The sequence below is a fragment of the Rhincodon typus genome, chromosome 2 (genome assembly GCF_021869965.1).
Source record: "Rhincodon typus isolate 14 chromosome 2, sRhiTyp1.1, whole genome shotgun sequence".
NCBI lineage: Eukaryota > Metazoa > Chordata > Chondrichthyes > Orectolobiformes > Rhincodontidae > Rhincodon > Rhincodon typus.
In genome coordinates, this window is record NC_063333.1 from 52356319 (window position 1) to 52364934 (window position 8616).

Sequence of the window (8616 nt, forward strand, 5' to 3'; positions counted from 1 at the left end):
GGGCCTAGACCCTTCATCATGAAGGGTCTAGGCCCGAAACGTCAGCCTCTCTGCTCCTATGATGCTGCTTGGCCTGCTGTGTTCATCCAGCCCTGCACCTTGTTGTCTCGGATTCTCCAGCATCTGCAGTTCCTACTATCTCTTGTATTTATGGGAACTGCATATGATTAGAATCTTGCTTTATTTGGGAATTGCTAGTAGTTAGAAGGGATTTATTTGATTTGTTAATAGTTTAGTTAACTTGTTCACTGTTAGTATTAGATAAATAAATTGTTACTTATTGATTTTTAAACTGAGTGTCAGGGATTTATTTTATTTAACCACTAGAAGTTGCTGAAGAGCAGGTTACACCACTTTTCACACACCTTTTACACATTATAGGTGCAAGGTTTTAGTTCTCAGAGAGGCCTCAACCTCTGTTTTAGAACAGACTGGGGGCTCATGCACAGGATCTGAATGGATTTGGACAGGTTTGAACGGATTTGAACAGATTTATGGTACAAAAGGTCCCAGCAGATTGAAACAGGCTTGGGGACTAGTGTCCTAGATCTTAAATAAATCTTAAGTGGGAAGTGTAAAATCTGTTTTATTTCAGCTGCTTGTTGGTTAAATTAAAAATGGGGTAATGGCTCTTTAAGACACAAAAAGAGTTTTCTGGGAGTAGAAGAAGTGACTTTGGGGGTTTTTCAAACAGTGTGCAAGGCAAAGGTGTTAGAATTGGTAGGCAAGCTGGAGATGGGGTTGCCTTTGTCTGTGAGAAAAAGAGAGGTAATTACAGCAATAGCTCGACATTTAACTTTGCTGGAAATGCCATCAGAATCTTTGGAAATGGCTAGAATTCAATTGCAGATGAAGCAACTTGAACATGAAAGGGAGCTGAAACAGTTTGAATTAGAATTAAAAGCAAAGGAAAGAGCAAAGGAAAGAATCACCCAAGCAGAACAAAAAGAACAGGGAAAAAATTGGCCTAGCTGAACAAAAAGAAGAGGAAAGAATTTCCCTGGCAGAGCAAAACGAAAGGAAAGGATCACTCTGGCAGAAGAAAAAGAGAGCAAGACCCTAGCAGAAGAAAGGGAAAGAGAGGGAGAGGAAGGGGAAAGAGAGAGTTTGAACTTCAGAAGTTGGCAATTATACAGGAAAGTTGACTTAAAAGGATGGAGATGAAGGTAGAAGGTAGGCTTAGTGAGGAGGATAGTTATGATGAGCAAAGCTATCGTAGACAGAGGCTTGGTAGGGATATATACAAATATGTCCAAACATTACCAAAATTTCATGAAAACGATGTAGAAGCCTTTCTTATTTCTTTTGAGAAATTGGCTAAACAGATGAATTGGCCAGGGACTGTGTTGGTAATGTTAATGCAGACCAAGATGGTAGGCAGGACTAGTGAGGTGTTTGCAGCGCTGTCACAGATGGTGTCAGGAGAATATGAAGAAGTAAAACAGATTATTTTGAGTGCCTACAAATTGGTACCAGAAGCATATAAACAATGGTTCAGAAATGTAAGAAAGGAACCAGGTCAGACTTATATCAAGTATGAAAGAATCAAGCAGAGAAACTTTGAAAGATGGTTGAGAGCAGTAAAGATAGAAAAGACATATGAGACACTTAGAGATATTATTCTGCTGGAGGAGTTTAGAAACTCACTTCCAGAAATGATAAGAACTCATGTTGAGGAACAGAAAGTTAAAACAGCAAGAAGAGCTGCAGAGATGGCAGATGATTACACGTTAGTGCAGAAATCAAAATCTAGCTTCTGACAGTAATTTCATTCTGTGAGGGATAGAAATTGGGAAAGAGGGAGATCTTTCAATGAAAAACAAAAAGTAGATCACACTGTGAAAAGTTTGCCACATGTGAAAAAAGAAACCCAAGAGGGTGGAAAAGAGGCAAAAGACCTCAGGTGTTCTCACTGCAATAAGGTGGGACACAAAGTCACAGTGCTGGTGGGTTAAGGAAGGCACTAGGAACAAGGATGTGGTAAAACAGGCTAAACTAGAGGGATTAGTTAAAGTAGTGAAGGGGATTCCAAGAGAAGTTGAGGAGCTGCAGGAGAGTGCACAGGCTAGTCACGGGCTGGATAGTAAGATAGTGCCCAATCTTTTCAAAGACTTCACCTGTGTGGGTAAGATTTACTGAGGTAGAATGGGGGAGTAGGTAAAGAAGTTAAAATATTGGAGATATGGGAGCTAGTCTGTCTCTAATAGTAAGAGATAAAACTATTTGCACTCCTTCTTAAATATTGCCTGAGAGAGTGGCAATCTGTGAAATAAATGGACAGAGGAGTAGCCTGTGTAAGACAATGCTAGAAAGTCCAATCAAAAATGAGGAAGTGATAGTGAGAAGGATGGAGAAATTGGCTACTCCAGGAATACAGTTTATTCTTGGAAACGATATTGCTAGATCACAGGTGGGAGTGATGCCCATTGTAGTGGAAAAGCCAAAAGAAAACCAGGAAAATGAGGAGTTAAAAGAAAAATATCCTGGAATTGTGTGGTGATAAGAGCCCACAGCCATAAGTTAAAATAAGAAGGGAAAACAAAAGAGAAAGATGAAGGAGTTAAGGTCCAGTTAGCTGGCACTCTGTTTGATGAGATGGTAAACGAGAAACCTAAGCAGGTAGAGGATCTGGCAGAGGTGTTTAGTTCTGAAAGATTAATGGAGTTACAACAAAAAGATGAGACGTTAAAGGATTTATATCATAAAGCCTACTTGGAAAAGGAATCAGAATGTATTCCAGAATGCTATTACCTTAAGGATAAAATCTAAAGGTGGAAATGGAGACCTTGGCAGCATAGTGCAAATGAGAAATGGGTGGAGGTTCAACAGATTGTGTTGCTGATAGGATACAGACAGGAAGTATTGTGGGTAGCACATGAAATACCTGTAGGAGGTCATCTAGGAGTGAGGAAGGCACAGGTTAAATACAGAAGCATTTTTATTGGCCTGGATTGTATAAAGATGTGGTTGAATTTTGCCGTACCCATGATACATGTCAGATGGTAGGAAAGCCACAGCTAGTGATACAACCAGTGACTTTGATGCCAATTCCTGCATTTAAAGAACGTTTTACACAGGTTATAATTGATTGTGTAGGTCTCCTCCCTAAAACCAAAAGTGGCAAGTAGTATTTGCTAAACATAATGGATGTGTCTACTGGATTTCCGGAGGCAATTCCATTAAGGAATGTCAAGGCAAAAAAGGGTTATGGAGGAGTTGCTTGCTTTCTTTACTCATTATGGACTACTGAGGGTGATTCAGTCAGACCAAGGGCCCAATTTTACTGTCAAATTATTTAAGGAGGTCATGGATAGTTTAAGCACCAAACACTTTAAATCAAGTGGGTAACATCCTGAATCCCAGGGAGCAGTGGAAAGGTGGCCATCAGACACTGAAGACAATGTTGAGCTCTTATTGCCAGAATAACCCAAATGATTGTGATAAAGGTTTCCCATTTATTATTTGCTATTAGAGATGCTCCAAATGAATTGACTCAGTTTACTCCATTTGAACTGATACTCGGACATGAAGTAGGAGGGCCTTTAAAATTAATTAGGGAAAAGTTGATAGGTCTTAAGTCAGAGATCTCATAGTTGGATTTTGTATCTGAGGTGAGAGAAAGATTAAACAGAGTAGGTGAATTAGCTACACAATATTTGAAGATGGCACAGCATCTAATGAAACAAGAAGCAGAAAAGGAGGAAGGGAATTGGAGAAACAGATATTAGAGTGAGGAATCAAATCCAGATGATTTGGATTTTGATATGCCTCAGAATAAATTGAATAATGAGGAAACCCTTAAGGAATGGGATAGGGAAATGAGCTCTCTGTCCCAGGAACAGAGAACTGAATTGAAAGACTTGTTACAGTGCTATGAGAAGCTATGTAGAAATAGAATGGGGAAGACTAACACAATAATGCATGAGGTTGACGTAGGGAATGTTGTTCTGATACAACAACATCCCTACAGGCTTAATCTTCTCAAAGCAGCACAGTTCAGAAGGAAGTGGAAGAGATGCTCCAAGAAGACTTCATAGAGATGAGTCAAAGTGAGTGGAGTTCACCGATCATTTTGGTTGCCAAACGTAATGATACTCAATGATTTTGCATAGATTATCGGAAGGTCGATGTTGTGACCAAATCTGACTCATAGTCTTCCAGCCTTGGAATTGGCTGTGTGGAAAAAGTAGGACAAACCGCGTACATCACAAAGTTGGACTTACTTCGCAGTTACTGGCAAAAACCTTTGTCAGAGAGAGCAAAAGAAGTTTTTGCTTTTGTAACCCCAAATGGGCTTTATCAATTGAAAGTAATGCCCTTTGGAATGAAAAATGCACCAGCCACTTTTCAAAGGCTTATGAAGAGAGTTATTGCAGGAGTAACAAATTGTGCCGTCTACATAGATGACATAGTGATCTTTAGCCATTCGTGGAAAGATCACATGGAGCATTTGGCAGAGCTCTTGGATAAACTTGGCAAAAACAGAATTGGCAAAGATGGAATTGACATTCTTAGGGCACAACATTGGATACGGATGGATGACACTGGGAAACATGAAGACAAAGGCCGTCAAGGCACTTCCAAGACCATCCTTGAAGAAGGAAGTGCTATAGTTTTTAGGATTGAGCAGATTCTACAGGAAATTTGTACCAAACCTTAGTAGCATAGTCGCACCGTTGACAGATTTGTGAAAAAAGAACATGAAATTTCAGTGGATAGAACAATGCCAGGAGGCATTTTAGAATTTAACAGCAGTGTTAACCACCGCACCAGTTTTAGCCTCACCAAATTTTTTGAAATCCTTCAAAATCGCCACCGACGCAAGCGATGTAGGTGTTGGAGCTGTGTTGTTACAGTAAGATGATTGTGGAATTGAAAGGCCAGTCAGTTATTTTTCAAAAAAACTCAATATTCACCAGAAAAAAATATTTAACCATTGAATTTAGTTATCAAGTTTGGTACTGGCCTTACAGCATTTTAACGTTAAAGTTGCAAACAACGTATCAGAGACGATTGTGTATACCTATCACAATCCTTTGACATTTCTGGAAAGATTTAGGGACAAGAACACCAGATTATTTTGTGGGAATCTCAAACTACAAGCATTTAATTTACAGACTGTACGTGTTGCAGATCGTTAAAATATTATTGCAGAGGCTTTATTGCACATTTAAAAGAAAAATGTTTATATAAGATAGAAATGGTAGTGTCCAATGTTTTATATATATTTAGAATTAATACAAAATGTGTAATTCTTGATTAATGAGTCATGGATCTAATAATATAATGGATTTAAGGTTTAAAAGAAAAAAACTAAACCCATCTTTTAATAATGATTTTTTTTTAGGGGGAGGTATCGTGAAGTTGGGTGGAATACTTGTGGATTGGGAGACAGGAAGTTAGAATTTGGTGTTTGTAAAATGCTAGGAGCGAAAGCGTTGTAAGGTTCTTTTAAAAGATCATGTGCTTTTTCTGCACTTAGAGATTTCAAATGGATGTCTGTGAGCAGCAGCTTGAAAGTTTGCAAGTACACAGAAGGCACCCAAATTGAAACATTTGTATCAAAAGGCCATACAGTTAGCAGGCCAAGCAGCAGTTTTTACCAAGACAACAAGTGTTTGAATTTAGCCAATCAATTTGAACGAGGCACTTAGTTACTAAAAACCAATTAAATTTAAATCTGATGGTTTTGACAACATAGGACTAATCCTATTATAAGAAATATTGATATGTCATCAAGGATGTAAAAAGAAGGATGCAGTTGGACAAAGCCCCAGACTAGCTGCTATTCAACAAAGCTAACAGCCTTCAGCTCTCAAGACAGAATCGCTAGCTCTCACTGCCTCCTCTATGTCTTAGAGAAACCACCTTCTAAATACCAATGGTACCAATGGTACTAGTTAATATTCCTGACAGAAGAATCGACAGAGAAAGTATTCCTGATGGAAGAATCGACGGAGAAGGCACAGAATATTCCAGAAGACACGTGACCTGGCTATAATTTCAAGAGACTAAATTCTATTTTTCTTTATATAAGTGGGACTTGTATTTACGGGAACGTCATACCATTAGAATCTTGCTTTATTTGGGAATAGTTTGCAGTTAGAAGGGATTTATTTGATTTGTTAATAGTTTAGTTAATTTGTTCACTGTTAGAGTTAGGTAAATAAATACTTGTTGATTTTTAAAGTGAGTGTCAGGGATTTATTTTATTTAACCACAAGACGTTGCTGAAAAGCAGGTTACACCACTTTTCACACTCCTTTTACACATTATAGGGCAAGGTGCTCCTCTTCGGGTGTTTCGGTTTTAGTTCTCAGAGAGGGGTCAACCTCTGCTTTATAACACAAGTCTAGTCTTCTATTCCTTCAAAAGTTAAAATATGTTGGAAATTTTCAAAAAATAGCCCTTTTTGCCACTGCTTCTTATTTTTATCTCTTTCCTAACTCCATCTTTCTTCCTAACCTTTATTCCTCTTTCTGCATAGGTAAATTCTGGATTATTTCTGAGTTCTGAGTCAGTTCTGAGGAAGGGTCACCGGACCCAAAACGTTAACTCTGTTTTCTCCTCCACTGATGCTGCCAGACCTGCTGAGCTTTTCCAGCAACTTTGTTTTTGTTCCTGATTTGCAGCATCCGCAGTTCTTTTGGTTTAAGTTCATGATTATTCTTCCTGGTTTGAATTCTGCAGATCTATTTAATAAACAGCTGCAGAGTTGAGACAGAAGCAATTTCCCAACATCAGCTTGCACGTCAATCTTCTGCTATGGTTCCAACCCAGGCTATTTTCATTCTAAAAGGTTTGAGAGGGTGACAGCTATACCTCAACCATCAGTGGGTATGTCAATTAATTGGCTTTTCAAGGCTGCTCCGCAGCTTTAACTGGAATTTTCCATTGGGCACTTGGCTTCCCCTAATGATACCAATTCACATTGGAAGCATCAGATGGTTGGCACAATGTACAATGAGGTCAGGGCCAGGCATTGGGGTCATGACCTTAGTACAAAAGTCCAGCTCCGAGGATTCTTCAATCTGATTGATTAAAAATTCACGCCATTTCTTGCCTTGTTAACAGGCATCACATATGCCCTGTAGAAAATGCATGAGTGATTAGACTTCAAGGATAGGATTTTGTGTTTTGGTTTGGGACCAAAGGTCATTGAAATCAAATGCAGCATTGGGAGCAACTTGACATGGATTTTGTTTTGATTGACCAATTAGTGGTCAGAGAATATGCTCACCATCCAATTATGGATGTCTCATTTACTCTTGAAACTAGATGACCAATAAGAGGCCCTCCAGCACTGAAAGAGCTGATGCCTACCATTGCAGGTAAGGGAACATTGGGTAACCTTTCAGTACTTTTAAAATCTTCGGATGATAGGTCATCACGGTGCAAGGGAATTCCAATCGGCCTCTGATCAATGGTCTTAATGGGTCTTCTATTTGCCTCAGCCAGTTAGCCATTGTTTGAGGATGGGTAGACTTTCCAATACTGATCAAGTCTTCCCAAAAATGGTTTGGGGTGGGAAATGGTTCAAGGATGCGAAACTAGCAAGCCACTTAGCTATGTGGAGTTAAGCAGCCACTACCAAATTGAGCAAGAATCCTGCCCTGAATTTGACAAAGTCAGTGCTCAGAAACCTGTGAAAATGTTGTGGGTAGCCGTAAGTGATTTGAATATGTGAGCTGTTCCTTTACCACTGATCTCACAATTTAGGTCATTCATACTTGTCTGCTGTGCATTCACGGCACAGAAAACACATTTCGGTGTTTACACCGTGTCTACTATGAAGATCATACAAGGATTCAACTGATAGCTGCCTGTAACCCTTGTAAGTGCATAAAATGTGGAAGAAGATGGGATAAACCCATTTCAGTACGTGCATCCAGTATGTTTGTTTCAAAAAATTAAGAATACTGGGCCACTTCACTGTTCTGAGAAATTTGCTGGAGATTAAACAAAAATCTGTGGTCACTGTGTCCGGATAAGCTGTGTTTAAAGGACATGCTGTTCATCTACATGAGATTAAAAAAAGTGTGAGCTTGCCTTCTACTGAGAACGAAACATGTAATTCATTTACTATGCATCAAAAAATAAGAAAGGGAAAAATAAATAGGGCAAAATTATGCACAAATAAAGTGTTGTATGTGTAAATTATAATGACCTACAAAAAGAAAAATAGATAGTTCCCTGTTTGCTATCCCACTTCTGAAAGGGACCCAGGTGTTGAAGGTAAATAACTTGAGTTTTGAAGTTTGGTCAATATCTTAACGGATTCTAAAGTTAGGCGTGATAAATTAGTAGTTCCAGTAGCTGGTTATAATACCCTGATACTAATGGTGTGTAATTAAAAAACACCAGTTTTCTTGTTATTCTATGCTTAAGGAACTGGGACCCATCTACATCGGGTTTGAGATAAATACCTACTCCTGTTTTTAATGAGGAACATTATAAAACTAAGTGCATCAGCCTCAGTGTCTGGCTTAAGTGTATTTTTTTAAAAGCTAGAACTTTAATTGCACAGGAAAATGTGTGCACCTGCAGAGAGATAGTTAATTAGCTGACAATAATTCTATCATTTTTAAACCAATATTATCAAGGTAATGTTACAGT